This window comes from Pelophylax lessonae (assembly GCF_965119305.1).
Source record: "Pelophylax lessonae genome assembly, chromosome: 1".
Taxonomy (NCBI): Eukaryota; Metazoa; Chordata; class Amphibia; order Anura; family Ranidae; genus Pelophylax; species Pelophylax lessonae.
In genome coordinates this window covers 66,197,162-66,213,486 of record NC_138768.1, presented here as the reverse complement: position 1 = coordinate 66,213,486, position 16,325 = coordinate 66,197,162, and positions in this window count along the sequence as shown.

Genomic DNA, 16,325 nt, shown 5'->3' with positions numbered 1-16,325 from the left:
CTTATATTGCAGCCATTTGCTAAAATCATTTAGGTTCATTCTTCTTCCTCATGAATGTACACATAGCACCCCATACTGACAGAAAAACACAGAATTGTTGACATTGTTGCAGATTTATTAAAAAAGAAAAACTGAAATATCACATGGTCCTAAGTATTCAGACCCTTTGCTCGGTATTTAGTAGAAGCCCCCTTTTGATCTAATACAGCCAGGAGTCTTTTTGGGAAAGATGCAACAAGTCTTTCACACCTGGATTTGGGGATCCTCTGCCATTCCTCCTTGCAGATCCTCTCCAGTTCTGTCAGGTTGGATGGTAAACGTTGGTGGACAGCCATTTTTAGGTCTCTCCAGAGATGCTCAATTGGGTTTAAGTCAGGGCTCTGGCTGGGCCATTCAAGAACAGTCACGGAGTTGTTGTGAAGCCACTCCTTTGTTATTTTAGCTGTGTGCTTAGGGTCATTGTCTTGTTGGAAGGTAAACCTTCGGCCCAGTCTGAGGTCCAGGATATCCCTGTACTTGGCCGCATTCATCTTTCCCTCGATTGCAACCAGTCATCCTGTCCCTGCAGCTGAAAAACACCCCCACAGCATGATGCTGCCACCACCATGCTTCACTGTTGGGACTGTATTGGACAGGTGATGAGCAGTGCCTGGTTTTCTCCACACATACCGCTTAGAATTAAGGCCAAAAAGTTCTATTTTGGTCTCATCAGACCAGAGAATCTTATTTCTCACCATCTTGGAGTCCTTCAGGTGTTTTTTAGCAAACTCCATGCAGGCTTTCATGTGTCTTACACTGAGGAGAGGCTTCCGTCGGGCCACTCTGCCATAAAGCCCCGACTGGTGGAGGGCTGCAGTGATGGTTGACTTTCTACAATTTTCTCCCATCTCCTGACTGCATCTCTGGAGCTCAACCACAGTGATCTTTGAGTTCTTCTTTACCTCTCTCACCAAGGCTCTTCTCCCCCGATAGCTCAGTTTGGCCGGACGGCCAGCTCTAGGAAGGGTTCTGGTCGTCCCAAACGTCTTCCATTTGAGGATTATGGATGCCACTGTGCTCTTAGGAGCCTTAAGTGCAGCAGAAATCTTTTTGTAACCTTGGCCAGATCTGTGCCTTGCCACAATTCTGTCTCTGAGCTCTTCAGGCAGTTCCTTTGACCTCATGATTCTCATTTGTTCTGACATGCATTGTGATCTGGAAGGTCTTATATAGACAGGTGTGTGGCTTTCCTAATCAAGTCCAATCAGTATAATCAAACACAGCTGGACTCAAATGAAGGTGTAGAACCATCTCAATGATGATCAGAAGAAATGGAAAGCACCTGAGTTAAATATATGAGTGTCACAGCAAAGGGTCTGAATACTTAGGACCATGTGATATTTCAGTTTTTCTTTTTTAATAAATCTGCAACAATGTCAACAATTCTGTGTTTTTCCGTCAATTTGGGGAGCTATGTGTACATTCATGAGGAAGAAGAATGAACTTAAATGATTTTAGCAAATTACTGCAATATAACAAAGAGTGAAAAATTTAAGGGGGTCTGAACAGTGGCGGAGCCAGAGGGTTAGCTGGGGTGGCAATTGTCACCCCAGAAGAAGTCCTTGCCACCCCTGTTGCCACCCCAATCCTGGGCGGGTGGCCGGGTGCATGGCAGCGGAGGAATCACAGGGCAGGGGATCGCCGTACGGCCGGGAGCTGCGGAGGGAGGCGGATGGAGAGCAGGGAAGACCGCCGGACTCCTGCTACTTACACAGCCAGTGGTGTCGGCAGGGGGGGCTGAACGGAGCTTCAGCCCCGAGTGTGCCAACCAAAAAGTCCCGGGTCTCGTGTGTGGATCGTCATCGTTTTAAGTTATTTGCCTGCCCCCGCCCCGAGTGTCAAATATGCCATTGCATTGCTCCTACTTTCTTCGGCTCTCAGCTGAGCTGAGCAGCGCTGCAGCCAGAAGACGGAGGGGGTGGAGGCGGAGCCAATGCTAGGCGGCAAGGAGAGGAATTTGAAATCCTCCTCCGCTCCGAGAACCTTTTCTGCTTTCACATGACGAGCGGAGGAGGATTTCAAATTCCTCCCCTTGCCGCCTAGCATTGGCTCCGCCTCCACCCCCTCCGTCTTCTTCTGGCCGCAGCGCTGCTCAGCTCAGCTGAGAGCCGAAGGAAGAAGAATGTGAGTGCCCGGGGGGGGAGGGGGGGAAAGAAGGAAGAATGTGAGTGCCCGAGGGGGGGGGAATGTGAGTGCCTGAGGGGGAGGGAGGAGGAAGAATGTGAGTGCCCGAGGGGGGGGGGGAGAATGTGAGTGCCTGAGGGGGAGGGAGGAGGAAGAAGGTGAGTGCCCGAGGGGGGGGAGGAAGAAAGTGAGTGCCTGATGGGGGGGGGAGGAAGAAGAAGAAGGTGAGTGCCTGATGGGGGGGAGGAAGAAGAAGGTGAGTGCCTGATGGGGGGGGAGGAGTAAGAAGGTGAGTGCCTGAGGGGGGGGGGAGGAGGAAGAAGGTGAGTGCCTGAGAGGGGGGGGGAAGAAGAAGGTGAGTGCCCGAGGGGGGGGGGAAGGAGGAGGAAGAAGGTTAGTGCCTGAGGGGGGGGGGGGCGGAAGAAGGTTAGTGCCTGAGGGGGGAGGAGGAAGAAGGTTAGTGCCTGAGGGGGGCGCAGGGGCGCCGCCCCCCCATCCATGCGTCCAGCCCCCTAATCTGCATGCAGGGGCGTTCAATGGGATTTTTTTTTTTGCATCACCTGATTAGAGCCAGAGGCTCTAATAGGGCGATGCAAAGGGTGGACCCGGGGCGCAGAGCAGTGCATCTTGAGCCCACCCATTGCGTGACAATAGCCAATGAATATTCGCTATTGTCACACCGATCCAACTCCTGGCCAATCAGGAAGCGCTTCCGATACGCGCTTCTTGATTGGCCACAAGACAAACCCCTTGCCATTAGCCGAGGAGGAGGCGGAAGGACTCGTGGAGACGCGCCGCCGGTCACCGGTACTCAGAAGAAGCCGCTGCTGCTGGAAGGACTCGTGGAGACGCACCGCCGGTCACCGGGACTGAGAAGAAGCCGCCCGCTGCCGCTCCAGGTAGGTAAGGGGGCACGCACGCTGATCTCTGCATTGGGGGCATGTACGCTGGTCACTGCATTGGGGGCATGTATGCTGGTCACTGCATTGGGGGCATGTATGCTGGTCTCTGCATTGGGGGCATGTATGCTGATCTCTGCATTGAAGGGGGCATGTACGCTGATCTCTGCATTGAAGGGGGCATGTACGCTGGTCACTGCATTGAAGGGGGAATGTACGCTGGTCACTGCATTGAAGGGGGAATGTACGCTGGTCACTGCATTGAAGGGGGCATGTACGCTGGTAACTGCATTGAAGGGGGAATGTACGCTGGTCACTGCATTGAAGGGGGCATGTACGCTGATCTCTGCATTGAAGGGGGCATGTACGCTGATCTCTGCATTGAAGGGGGAATGTACGCTGGTCACTGCATTGAAGGGGGCATGTACGCTGGTCACTGCATTGAAGGGGGAATGTACGCTGGTCACTGCATTGAAGGGGGCATGTACGCTGATCTCTGCATTGAAGGGGGCATGTACGCTGATCTCTGCATTGAAGGGGGCATGTACGCTGATCTCTGCATTGAAGGGGGAATGTACGCTGGTCACTGCATTGAAGGGGGCATGTACGCTGATCTCTGCATTGAAGGGGGAATGTACGCTGATCTCTGCATTGAAGGGGGCATGTACGCTGATCTCTGCATTGAAGGGGGAATGTACGCTGGTCACTGCATTGAAGGGGGCATGTACGCTGATCTCTGCATTGAAGGGGGCATGTACGCTGATCTCTGCATTGAAGGGGGAATGTACGCTGGTCACTGCATTGAAGGGGGCATGTACGCTGGTCACTGCATTGGGGGCATGTATGCTGGTCTCTGCATTGGGGGCATGTATGCTGGTCACTGCATTCAGGGCATGTATGCTGATCTCTGCATTGAAGGGGGCATATACACTGATCTCTGCATTGAAGGGGGCATATACGCTGATCTCTGCATTGAAGGGGGCATGTACGCTGGTCTCTGCATTGAAGGGGGCATGTACGCTGGTCACTGCATTGAAGGGGGCATGTACGCTGGTCACTGCATTGAAGGGGGCATGTACGCTGGTCACTGCATTGAAGGGGGCATGTACGCTGGTCACTGCATTGAAGGGGGCACGCTGGTCACTCTGCATTGAAGGGGGCACGCTGGTCACTCTGCATTGAAGGGGGCACATACCTTAATTACTGAAGGCCCGTTTCTCACTTTTGCGACCTCAAAGTCACGCAATTTTTTACAGCGTTTTTTGCCGCAAAGCAATGCCTATTACATTTTTCTGTTTGCGCCCCCCTAACATTTTTGAGCACCAGCCGCCACTGTCCCCAATATACCTAGAACATTGTGCACATATTAATCTGCAAGTGTTCACAGATATTTATAGGTCAGAGTGTTTAACTGACAAAGAATGATGTGCCATAGAACTGCTGATGTGGATGTATTTTTCTGCTCTGTATCTAATAAATGCATACTTTACACCCCCCCTTTCCAGTACCCCCCAGAGCTCTTCAGGCCCCCCCCCCACCAGTGCGCTTTAGTCCCCCCCCCCTCCCCCAGGACTCTTCAGCTCCCCACAGTGCTTTACAGCTCCCCCCTATTTTCATAGATTTAGGCTAATATGTATTCTGCCACATATTTTTTGTAAAAGTGTATTTTGATTGGTTTGCAAAAAAGTTATTACATCTACAAACTGGAACTTTTTATTTTTTAATTGTTTTTACTAGTAATGGCAGCGATCAGCGATTATTAGAGGGACTGCGACATTGCGGTGGACAAATCTGACACTAAATGACACTTTATATATTGACCCCCCAAAATAATACCTTGCCCCCCCTTTGCCACCCCTGTTTTAAAAGTCTAGCTCCGCCACTGGGTCTGAATACTTTCCGTACCCACTGTAAAACTATACGTAAAAGTTCTAGCAACTAGATTAAAAGATCTAATGCCCGAATGGATCCACGCAGATCAGACTGGATTCATTCCTGGTAGAAAAGGGAAAAGACAATTGGATAAGAACATTCCAAAAAAACTTACCAGGAAAGGTTAAAGGACCTTAACATGTATAGCTTGGAAGAAAGAAGAGACAGAGGGGATATGATAGAAACTTTTAAATACATAAAGGGAATCAACTCGGTAAAGGATTATAGCATATTTAAAAGAAGAAAAACTACCACAAGAGGACACAGTTTTAAATTAGAGGGGCAAAGGTTTAAAAGTAATATGAGGAAGTATTACTTTACTGAGAGAGTAGTGGATGCATGGAATAACCTTCCTGCAGAAGTGGTAGCTGCAAATACAGTGAAGGAGTTTAGGCATGCATGGGATAGGCATAAGGCTATCCTTCATATAAGATAGGGCCAGGGACTATTCATAGGATTCAGATATATTGGACAGACTAGATGGGCCAAATGGTTCTTATCTGCCGACACATTCTATGTTTCTATGTTTCTATGTTACTTCTATTACTTCTATTACATAAATCTAGAGGCCCAGATCTACTACTGTCAATAGACGCAGAAAAAACATTTGATAGGGTGTATTGGGGGTTTATGCTAGAAACATTAGAAGATCTGGGTATTGGTCCTAGGGTGAACCAATGGATAAGAGCACTTTTATAAGAATCCAACAGCATCAGTATAGGAAAATGGAAATTACTCACATAGTTACATAGTTACATAGTTACATAGTTACATAGTTAGTGAGGTTGAAAAAAGACATCAGTCCATCCAGTTCAACCTATGATGTGTGTGTGTGTGTTTGCTTTTAACCGTACATTGTATACCCCTGTATGTTGTGGTCTCTAAGGTGCCCATCTACTAGTTTTTTGAAACTATCAATGCTTCCTGCTAAAACGACTGCTTGTGGAAGAGAATTCCACATCCTTACCGCTCTTACAGTGAAGAACCCCTTACGCACTTTAAGGTTAAACCGCCTTTCCTCTAGTTTTAGTGAGTGGCCACGTGTCTTATTGTATCTCCTTTCTCTGAATAGTTTGTTCCTTATGCTAGGGTCGCCAGTACAGTATTTGTACATTGATATCATATCCCCCCTCAATCGTCTCTTCTCCAGAGAGAATAGGTTCAGTGCTTGTAGCCTATCCTCATAGCTGATGTCCTCCATTCCCCTAATCATTTTTGTTGCCCTTCTCTGGACTCTCTCCAGTTCCAGCACATCCTTCCTGAGGACCGGTGCCCAGAACTGGACAGCATACTCCAGATGTGGCCGGACCAGAGTCTTGTAGAGCGGGAGAATAATCTCTTTATTTCTGGAGTGAATCCCCTTTTTTATACATCCCAGTATTCTGTTGGCTTTGCTTGCAGCGGCTTGGCATTGCATGCCACTGCCAAGCCTGTTGTCTACCAGTACCCCCAGGTCCCTTTCCATCCTAGACTCACCCAGAGGTTTCCCCCCTAGTGAGTAGCTTGCTTTCTGGTTTCTGGCCCCCAGGTGCATTACTTTACATTTTTCAACATTAAATCTCATCTGCCATGTAGTTGCCCACCCCGTTATTTTATTCAGGTCCGCTTGCAAGGTTTCCACATCCTGCATAGAAGATATTGGCATGCCTAGTTTAGTATCATCTGCAAATACTGAGATTGTACTAGATATCCCCTCCTCTAAATCATTTAGAATGTAAATGGGACGAGACAGGGGTGCCCGCTGTCATGTACCTGATAGGAGACTGAATTGATGGGGTCGGCCTCTCTTATATCCCCTGCCCTGGTTCCAATGAGGATGAGAAAGAGGGTGCCGAGGGACAGGAGGGACATGAGTGCCTGTGGGTGTTGATTGCAGAACCCGCAGGGGGAATGCGACTCCAAGAAGACTGTGGAACCAGAAAAGCAAGAACAGTAGTTATGTTTGGAAGACTGGTCCAAGTTAAAGGGGCACCCTGCTTAAACCGATAGTTTTGGATAGGCCGCTTGTCAAGATTCCTGAGGCTTGAGCGTACAGCGGTATGCAGGGCTGATGCAGCAGTCGGTCAGGCAAGCACTTGAGTGGGACCAAGGGCCAGAATCAGAGGCAGGAACAGAGTCTTAGGAATAGCCGAGGTCGTCAACAGGTGGGCAGCGAGGTACCAAGTCATGTGCAGAGCCAAAGTCAGGAACGGAGCCGGGTCGAAGGTAAACTGCTAGGCAGAAGTGGAATCCAAAGAACACGCAAGGTCAGCAACGGGAGAACATGCAGGAAACTACCAGGACACAGGACACAGCTGAAGATCAGTCAGCAAAGGACATGGGAATGGGATCCCTTTAAATAGCCCGTTTAGCACCAAGAATAATTGTGCACGTGCGCGTTCGCAAATTCTCGCGCGCATGCAGACGCCTGTTAGCCAGTTCTCGGGAAGTGCCCTGCGCATGCGAAAATCTATGCGCCAGGCGATTACAGGAATTCCCTGACACCCACTTTCGTCCCTGTTGTTTGCGCTGTCGCTGGAACCTTTTTTAGCTACCATACGGAACAGCGTAGATATAGGGGGAAGTACAAGTGGGAGACGGGGGAACATGAGGTAGCAGCATATGCTGACAATGTTCTATTTTACATTACCAACCCTAGAATAACACTTCCAAATAAAATAAAAGAACTATAAAAATATGGGGAACTCTCAAATTATAAGATATATCACAAACTCAAAACTAAGGGGGAAAACATGTATCTGAATGAATGGAGATATTTTCAGTTAAAGAACTTTGTGGGGTCCTTGCCACAACCCATTAGAACTGAGAAGGATTTGAATCTACTAGTGGAAAAACTATGTAACCCACAAACAAAAGTAAAACATAGTATATCTCAGATATACAAAATGCTTACTGAAATGGCGGGTCTGAAAAGGCCTCCATTCATAGAAACATGGGAAAAAGAGATAGGATCACGATTAACCACTGGAAAGGTTTTACCCCCTTAATGACCAGGACATTTTTTGCGATTTGGCTCTGCGTTGTTTTAACTGGCAATTGCACGGTCGTGCAACACTGTACCCAAATACAATTGATGTCCTTTTTCCCCCCAAAAATAGAGCTTTCTTTTGATGGTGTAAACAATAAAAAAATAAATAGCATCAATTTTGAAAAAACACCAATATTTTCTACTTTCTGCTATAAAACATTCCCAATAAAATTTTTTTTTTTAAATCTAACTTTTTATCAGTTTAGGCCAATTTGTATGCTAAATATTTTTGGTAAAAAAAATCCCAAAAAGCGTATAACAATTGGTTTGCGCAAAAGTTTTAGCGTTTACAAACTACAGGATAGATTTATGGACTTTTTATTTTTTTAATTTATTTTTTTATTAGTAAGAGCGGCGATCGGCGATTTTTATCGGGACTGCGACATTGCGGCGGACAGATTTGACACTAAGTGACACTTTTTAGGGACCAGTTACATTAATACAGTAATAAGTGCTAAATAATATGCACTGTTACTGTATAAATGACACTAGCAGGGAAGAGGTTAACACTGGGGGTGATCAAGGGGTTAAATGTGTTCCCTATTTGTGCTTACTAAATGTGTGGGGGATGGATTGAACAGAGGCAGAGAGAGATCAGTGATTCGGCTAAGCTGAATCACAAAATCTTTCCCTGCCTCTCTGACAGGAGAGCCGTCTTGCATAGTTTACATTCCAGATGGCTCTCCTGTCAGTATTGCGGAAGATCGCAGGAGGCTGACGGCGATCGAACCCACTCCTCCCGCGGTCTGGCTCCCGCTTTGCCTAATCACAGTGGGAGGGCTGCTCCGGCGGCGCAGAAACCGCGTGCACATAATCATGTAGATCTGCCGCGGTAAATCTGCGTGGGGTGGTCGGCAAGTGGTTAAAAGAACAAGAAGTAAATAAAATACTAAGAGCTGTTCATAAGCTAGTGGTTGATGTAAACACTATTGAACACCGGTAAAAGCACAAAAATGTCAATCAGAGAAATCTTCACTATGTTGGAGGGGCTGTAACATGAAAGGTACAATGACCTATATCTCGTGGGACTGCCCCAAGATCTAGGAATATTGGCAGAACAACTTACTGGGGAAATTACAGGAGTAAACATCATTGACAACCCATGGGTTTGTTTATTTTATAAAACTGACAAATCAAACAAACAATATAAATATACAACAGTACCAAATTTAATAAACACAGCAAAGGGGGCAATTAAAAAAAAAAAATGTCTAGAACCGGAAAGTCCCACACTTAGAGACTGGTTTAAAATAATTGAATATATATACAATACTGTATATAGAGTATTTAGGCAGCAGAGAGGAAGATCAGACAGAGTGTGTAGGGAGGGGAGGTTATCAAGTACATCCAACTGGTACGGAAATGAAACCAAAGGGGATTTAGATGTGCCACTTATGCATTAAGTATTTCCACACTTCAGTCCACATTTAAAAAGTAGATAAAAAACTTTTATTTGTTAAATATTAGGAAAAGGACAGACATATATACAAACATACATGTACATTCCATATCAATATACAGTAAATGTGCAAACAATATAGTACAGAGAGCCCATCAAGGGACCATTTATATATACAATGTAGCTGGAACTACGCGTTTCGCAGGAGTTGCTTCCTCAGGCTCCAGCAGTTTCAAAGAATTAAAGAGTCTATAAGGTAAGTAACATACATATTAGTATCCAATTATACATATTTATACAGTAAGTCCACTTGAAAGAGCATTAAGATCTTGAAAATAACTTCCCAGTATTGGGTATATTATTTGAATATAAGTGTCTATCGGAAAATTCGTTCACAGGAACCAATATACTATTATCCGATATCAATACATTGTGTTTTAACCAGTCTTGCTACCGACATCAGTTATATCAGATTATATTCAAAAAATTCTCAATTTGCCACTTTTATTTACCTAGACAGATAAACATCATTGGTCAGATTTCAAAATATCTTATTAACACCCCTTTTAAAAAGAGAAAAAAAAGGGGGGAAGGGGGGCGAGGGGGAAACCGAGACCCCAGATGAAAAGGGGAGGGGAGAAAAAGGGAACGGGGAGGGGACAGAGGAGGGCAGGAAAGGAATTGTATGTAGAGTAGTCAATCAGAAGATCTTGAGGGGGGCATTGCCTGGACAGACAGCCACAACGAGACAAAAGTCCAGAAATGGGTGCATCCGCCAGCCATATGAGGAGGGAGGGGGTTGAAGTACCAATTGCAATCAAATATTTTAATTATTAATATTCTATATTTTGTTTAGGGTTTAGAAAGGAGTAGAGAGTAAATGTATATAAGATAACTTACCTATTACCATAATATAAAAGAATACCAACATATGCATCTTAGTCAGTGTTAGGGTCACATAGATGTATAGTAGAGAAAGTGTGGGAATATTAGAAGTCAGATATACCCGTGCTTTAAAAGAAAATCATCGATGTGACCCTAACACTGACTAAGACGCATATGTTGGTATTCTTTTATATTATGCTCTAGGTATAATCGACCGCCTGTCCCCCCTTTTCAATCATACTCATCTACATACTATATACGTACACTTGCATACTCTGAGAGAATATATCAAGGTTAAAACTAATAGGTAAGTTATCTTATATACATTTACTCTCTATTCCTTTCAAAACCCTAAACAAAATATAGAATATTAATAATTAAAATATTTGATTGCAATTGGTACTTCAACCCCCTCCCTCCTCATATGGCTGGCGGATGCACCCATTTCTGGACTTATGTCCCGTTGTGGCTGTCTGTCCAGGCAATGCCCCCCCTCAAGATCTTATGATTGACTACTCTACATACCATTCCTTTCCTGCCCTCCTCTGTCCCCTCCCCGTTCCCTTTTTCTCCCCTCCCCTTTTCATCTGGGGTCTCGGTTTCCCCCTCCACCCCTCTTTTTTTTCTCTTTTTAAAAGGGGTGTTAATAAGATATTTTGAAATCTGACCAATGATGTTTATCTGTCTAGGTAAATAAAAGTGGCAAATTGAGAATTTTTTGAATATAATCTGATATATTTGATGTCGGTAGCAAGACTGGTTAAAACACAATGTATTGATATCGGATAATAGTATATTGGTTCCTGTGAACGAATTTTCCGATAGACACTTATATTCAAATAATATACCCAATACTGGGAAGTTATTTTCAAGATCTTAATACTCTTTCAAGTGGACTTACTGTAAAAATATGTATAATTGGATACTAATATGTATGTTACTTACCTTATAGACTCTTTAATTCTTTGAAACTGCTGGAGCCTGAGGAAGCAACTCCTGCGAAACGCGTAGTTCCAGCTACATTATATATATAAATGGTCCCTTGATGGGCTCTCTGTACTATATTGTTTGCACATTTACTGTATATTGATATGGAATGTACATGTATGTTTGTATATATGTCTGTCCTTTTCCTAATATTTAACAAATAAAAGTTTTTTATCTACTTTTTAAATGTGGACTGAAGTGTGGAAATACTTAATGCATAAGTGGCACATCTAAATCCCCTTTGGTTTCATTTCCGTACCAGTTGGACGTACTTGATAACCTCCCCTCCCTACACACATTGTTTGCAAATGGGGAAGGTGCCATCCAATATCCTTCTGTCTAGATAAGCCAATCTCTCCCCCTCCACAACAAAAGAAGATCAGACAGGGTTTCTCAATTAAACGGGAAAAATAGGAAGAATTTAAAAACACTAGCAAATATTCAGAAATGTGGGTGGAATAGGGGAGGAAGAGGAACAAGAAAGGTAAATAGAGACGAAGGGGAGGATGCACAACAGAGGAAAAAACGAACACATGCGTTTGCAAATGTGTGTTAACTAAACCCCTGTTTTTAACCTATTATGTTAGACAGGTTTATTTGGTTTGTCAGCAGACTGGTGGGTACGTATAGCAAACTAAGGGCTGGCTGGTTTCCACACACACACACCTCATTTAATCCCCTTTTTCTCTTCAGTTCTGCCTCTAGCTATTTCCCAGCAGCAGCACAAGGTGAAGGGTGGTGCATTGTAATGTAAGGGAGGGTGGGGAACTCAACTTTTGATGGTGGGGAGGCTCCTGACATCTTATGTAAGGGTAGGGGATGCTCAGGACATCTAGTCTTACCAATACAATCGGCCCTTTTGAGAGCAATCATATTGCTGGTGCGGCCCTTGTTTAAATTGAGTTTGACACCCCTGTTCTAAAGCGTACCAAAACCACGGGACATCATAGAAGTCTATGGGAAAGCGCAGCTTACCTGCAGGAAAACCAGAGGTTGGCTGCACTTTGGCCACAGCGCAGTGGGACCGCACTGAGGCAGTGTGAAGCCATCCTAAGAGGGGAATTCTCAGTTTGGGAGATTTCATCTAACTTCCCGATGTATTTTATGGACAGCAAGAAAGGGAAGTTTCCCCAGTGGTACATAGGTAGCAAAGAAATAACCTGGGGTGAGGAGTTTAACTCTTTTTCTACCCTCCCCAAAACTAAAAAAGGTAACGCTATAAATACATTTTAATTGGATATTTTTTTTAGATATAACAGAAATCCCAGATGTAGGCACAATATAGGGTATTGATATACATGTGCTCAAGACAATGGGTGCATACCTCTCAACATTTTTAGATGGGAATGAGGAACATCTACTAGAGAAATTATGTATGCATAGGACACACCCTCTGCCATGTCCCCTTAAAGTGGAGCTCCAGTTTTTGTGTTTAATAAAAGTCAGCAGCTACAAAAAGTGTAGCTGCGGACTTTTATTAAACACACACTCATCTGTCCTAGGATCCAGTGATGCAGCCACCCGAAGCCTTGGATCTCTCCCTAGGCTCCCCCCCCCCTCAAAAAAAAAAATAAAAAAATAACATGCCAAATGTGGCATGTCAGGGGGTCAGGAGGCCTTAAAGTGGAAGTTCCACTTTTGGGTTGAACTCCGCTTTAACCGCTTGCCGACCGCCGCAAGTAAATTTACTGCGGCGGTCAGCCCCTGCCAGGCAGAGTGACGTTAATTAACGTCACTAGCCTGGGAGGGTCTGGGGAGCGAGCGCGCGCCGCCGGAGGCGCGCTCCCGCGCGGTCACGGACCCCCCCGCGCGTGTGACCGGCGGACCCCATGTCTGCTGCTCACTCGGCGATCGTCGGGGGAGAGGGAGAAAGTCAGGCAGCTAGTGTAAACAAGCTGCCTGTCATTCTCCTCGGTATTAAAACACTGATCAGACAGATCTACTATGTAGATCCGTTGATCAGTGTCCTTTCACCTCAAGCCACAGCCAATCACAGTAGAAAGCACACCCCTAGGGACACACACAGCCCCTCCCTCCCAAATAAAGTTAACCCCTTCACTACCAGTGTATTTTTACAGTAACAGTGCATATATATAGCACTGATTACTGTAGAAATGTCACTGGTAACCCCAAAAGTGTTAAAAATTTCAGTCAAGGGTCCGATCTGTCCACCGCAATGTCGCAGTACCGCAAAAAAAAATCGCAGATCGCCGCCATTACGCGTTAAAAAAAAAAACACCAAAAATGACAAAAATCTTTCCCTTTGTTAGTAAACGCGATAACTTTTGCGCAAACCAGTCAAAATATGCTTTTTGTGATTTTTTTTTACCAAACATAGGTAGCGTAAAACAAATTGGCTGAAAATGTTAAAAAATTTTGATTTTTACATTTTTTTGGGGGGGAATTTCATATAAAAAAAAGTGAAAAATATTGTTATTTTTGCAAAATTTACACTCTTTTTTTGTTTATAGCGCAAAAAGTAAAAATCGCACAGGTGATCAAATACCACCAAAAGAAAGCTCTGTTTGTGGGAAAAAAAGGACGTCAAATTCGTTTAGGTACAGCGTTGCACGACCGCGCAATTGTCCGTTAAATTCACGCAGTGCCGAATCGCAAAATACCCCCTGGTCGTTTAGCAGGAAAATCCTCCGGGGCTTAAGTGGTTAAAGGAGAATTATACAAAAAAAAAAAATTATTAGTTAAACCCAGAAGGGCCTTTTTTTTTTTTTTTTTTTTTTTATATTAACACTACTATTCCTTTATATTGGCTTTTGAAATTCACAAATGCAACAATTTAGAAATTTCAAGTGAAGGTTTAGCACTGGGAAATACTTTTTGAAAGATAAATAGTTCATGTTTTATACAACTCAACTATCGATCAGACCATAACGAGGGACAAATAAGGAGGAAAGAGGGACAGGGGGACTTTGTTTCAAATCAGGGACAGCCCCGGGAAATCAGGGACAGTTGAGAGCTATGTGGGTGCCAGATGTTAAGTGACCCACACTGGGATACTTGGCAAGCAATGGATTTAAAATACAGGCACTCCCCGGGTTACAAAAATACAACTTACAAACAAATGGATGGAGACAACAGGAAGTGAGAGGAAATCTACCCCTAGGAAGGGAAATTCACTCCTGTAAGAGTTCTCATGGGGAAAAAGGTGTCTCCACTGAAGCTTTATCACCAATCCTTCTTTCCACAACAACCCAAATTTTCAAAATCCAATTGTCACAGGGACAGAAAGTGAGGTGACATCTTCTGAACAGGGGTACAGACAGCAAAACAAATGTTACAGGGGTGGTAGCCCTTCCCTATGCTGTCCAAAAAAACTTAAAATTATTTTTTTGGGCTGGAGCTACACTTACAAAATGTATCTGTTCCGACTTACAAACAAATTCAACTTAAAGCGGAGTTGCGGGCAAAAATAAATTTTTAAGCTAAAAATACCCCTCTAATCCTAACATATCCCCAATTACCCTAACACTAACCCCACATTAAAATACAGTACTGTAATTGAATAAAGATAAATTCTTACCTTTAAAATTAATTGCAGAGCACGGCCATCTCTGGTGTGGGCATCTGAAGCCACTGTGTCCCCCACTGCGTCCTTCTTCCTGGTTCTTGGCTACCCAGAATGCCGATCGCAATCTTGCGCATGTGCTGTAGATTGCGATCGGCAATCAGAGTAGCGGTCGGCCATTCCCATTGCATCCTGGGATTGATGACGCTCATCTCCCAGGACGCAATGCAAAGGAGGAAGTGACGTCGGGTGCTCCGGCCACATAAGGAGGAAGAGGAAGGAAGGTAAGTTTATTTTCATTAAAAACACGGTAAATGAAACAAAAAAGAGTATTAATTATCCAATTTTTTTTCAGGTTTTCTTACTCTAACTCATGATGCAAAGTTCATTTTTAGGGTGGAACTCCGCTTTAAGAACAAACCTACAGTCCCTATCTTGTTTGTAACCTGGGGACTTCCTGTATCCGAAGGCTGTGTAGACCAGTGATCCCAGCAGCCTGAAAGCCAGGTTCTCGTCTATCTGAATACACACACTTTATAAACAGCAGACTCAAAGTAGAGAGGTGGAAGGCCTAGGTTCAAAACCCCCGGCCTTGTCTGTTTGTGGCAAGGAATTGTTGGAGATCCACAGTTTATATATATATATATATTTGCCCGAACTGTACATATATAATTATAATATATATATTAGTACATATACGGCCGGGCGGGAGTCTTGTCCTTCTGAATGGACGTTCCGGAACGTCCTTCAGAAGGAGAGAGATTGCGCCGCCGCGGGCACGCGCAGCGGCGCGATCTCAATGTGCCTGTGTCCCTCGGACACACGGCAACAACATTCGGCAGGAGGGCCCTGTGATTGGCCCTCCTGATCACATGACGGCTGTGTCCAATCACAGCCGTCATGTAATGTAAATAGAGCCGTTTTAACGGCTTCGATCTCTTCTCCTCCTGACAGATCCTGTCAGTGAGGAGAAGATCAGAGGATCGGTGCTGCTGCGGGGGTGATCAGTGAGTATTTCTAATTACTCACTGATCACAGGGGGGGTCTGTGCTGGTAATCAGAACATTGATTACCAGTGCAGCCCTGGGGGGGGGGGAGGGGTGCCACTAAGCCACCAGGGATGCCCACCCATGACCACCAGGGATGCCCACTATGGCCACCAGGGATGGCAAGCAGGGCTCAGAGAGCCCCCCAGTGCCCTCCCTATCAGTGTTGCCCATCAATGGCATCTATCAGTGCTGCCCACCAGTGCCATTATTTCCATCTATCAGTGCCGCCCACCAGTGCCCATTATTGCCCACCAGTGCTGCCTATCAGTGCCCATCAGTGCCCCCCATCAGTGCCGATCAGTGCCACCCATCAGTGCTGATCAGTGCCGATCATTGCAGCCCAACAGTGCCACTATCAGTGCCCATCAGTGCCCATCAGTGCTGCCTATCAGTGCCCATCAGCGCTGCCTATCAGTGCCCACCAATGCTGCATATCAGTGCTATCTATCAGTGCCACATA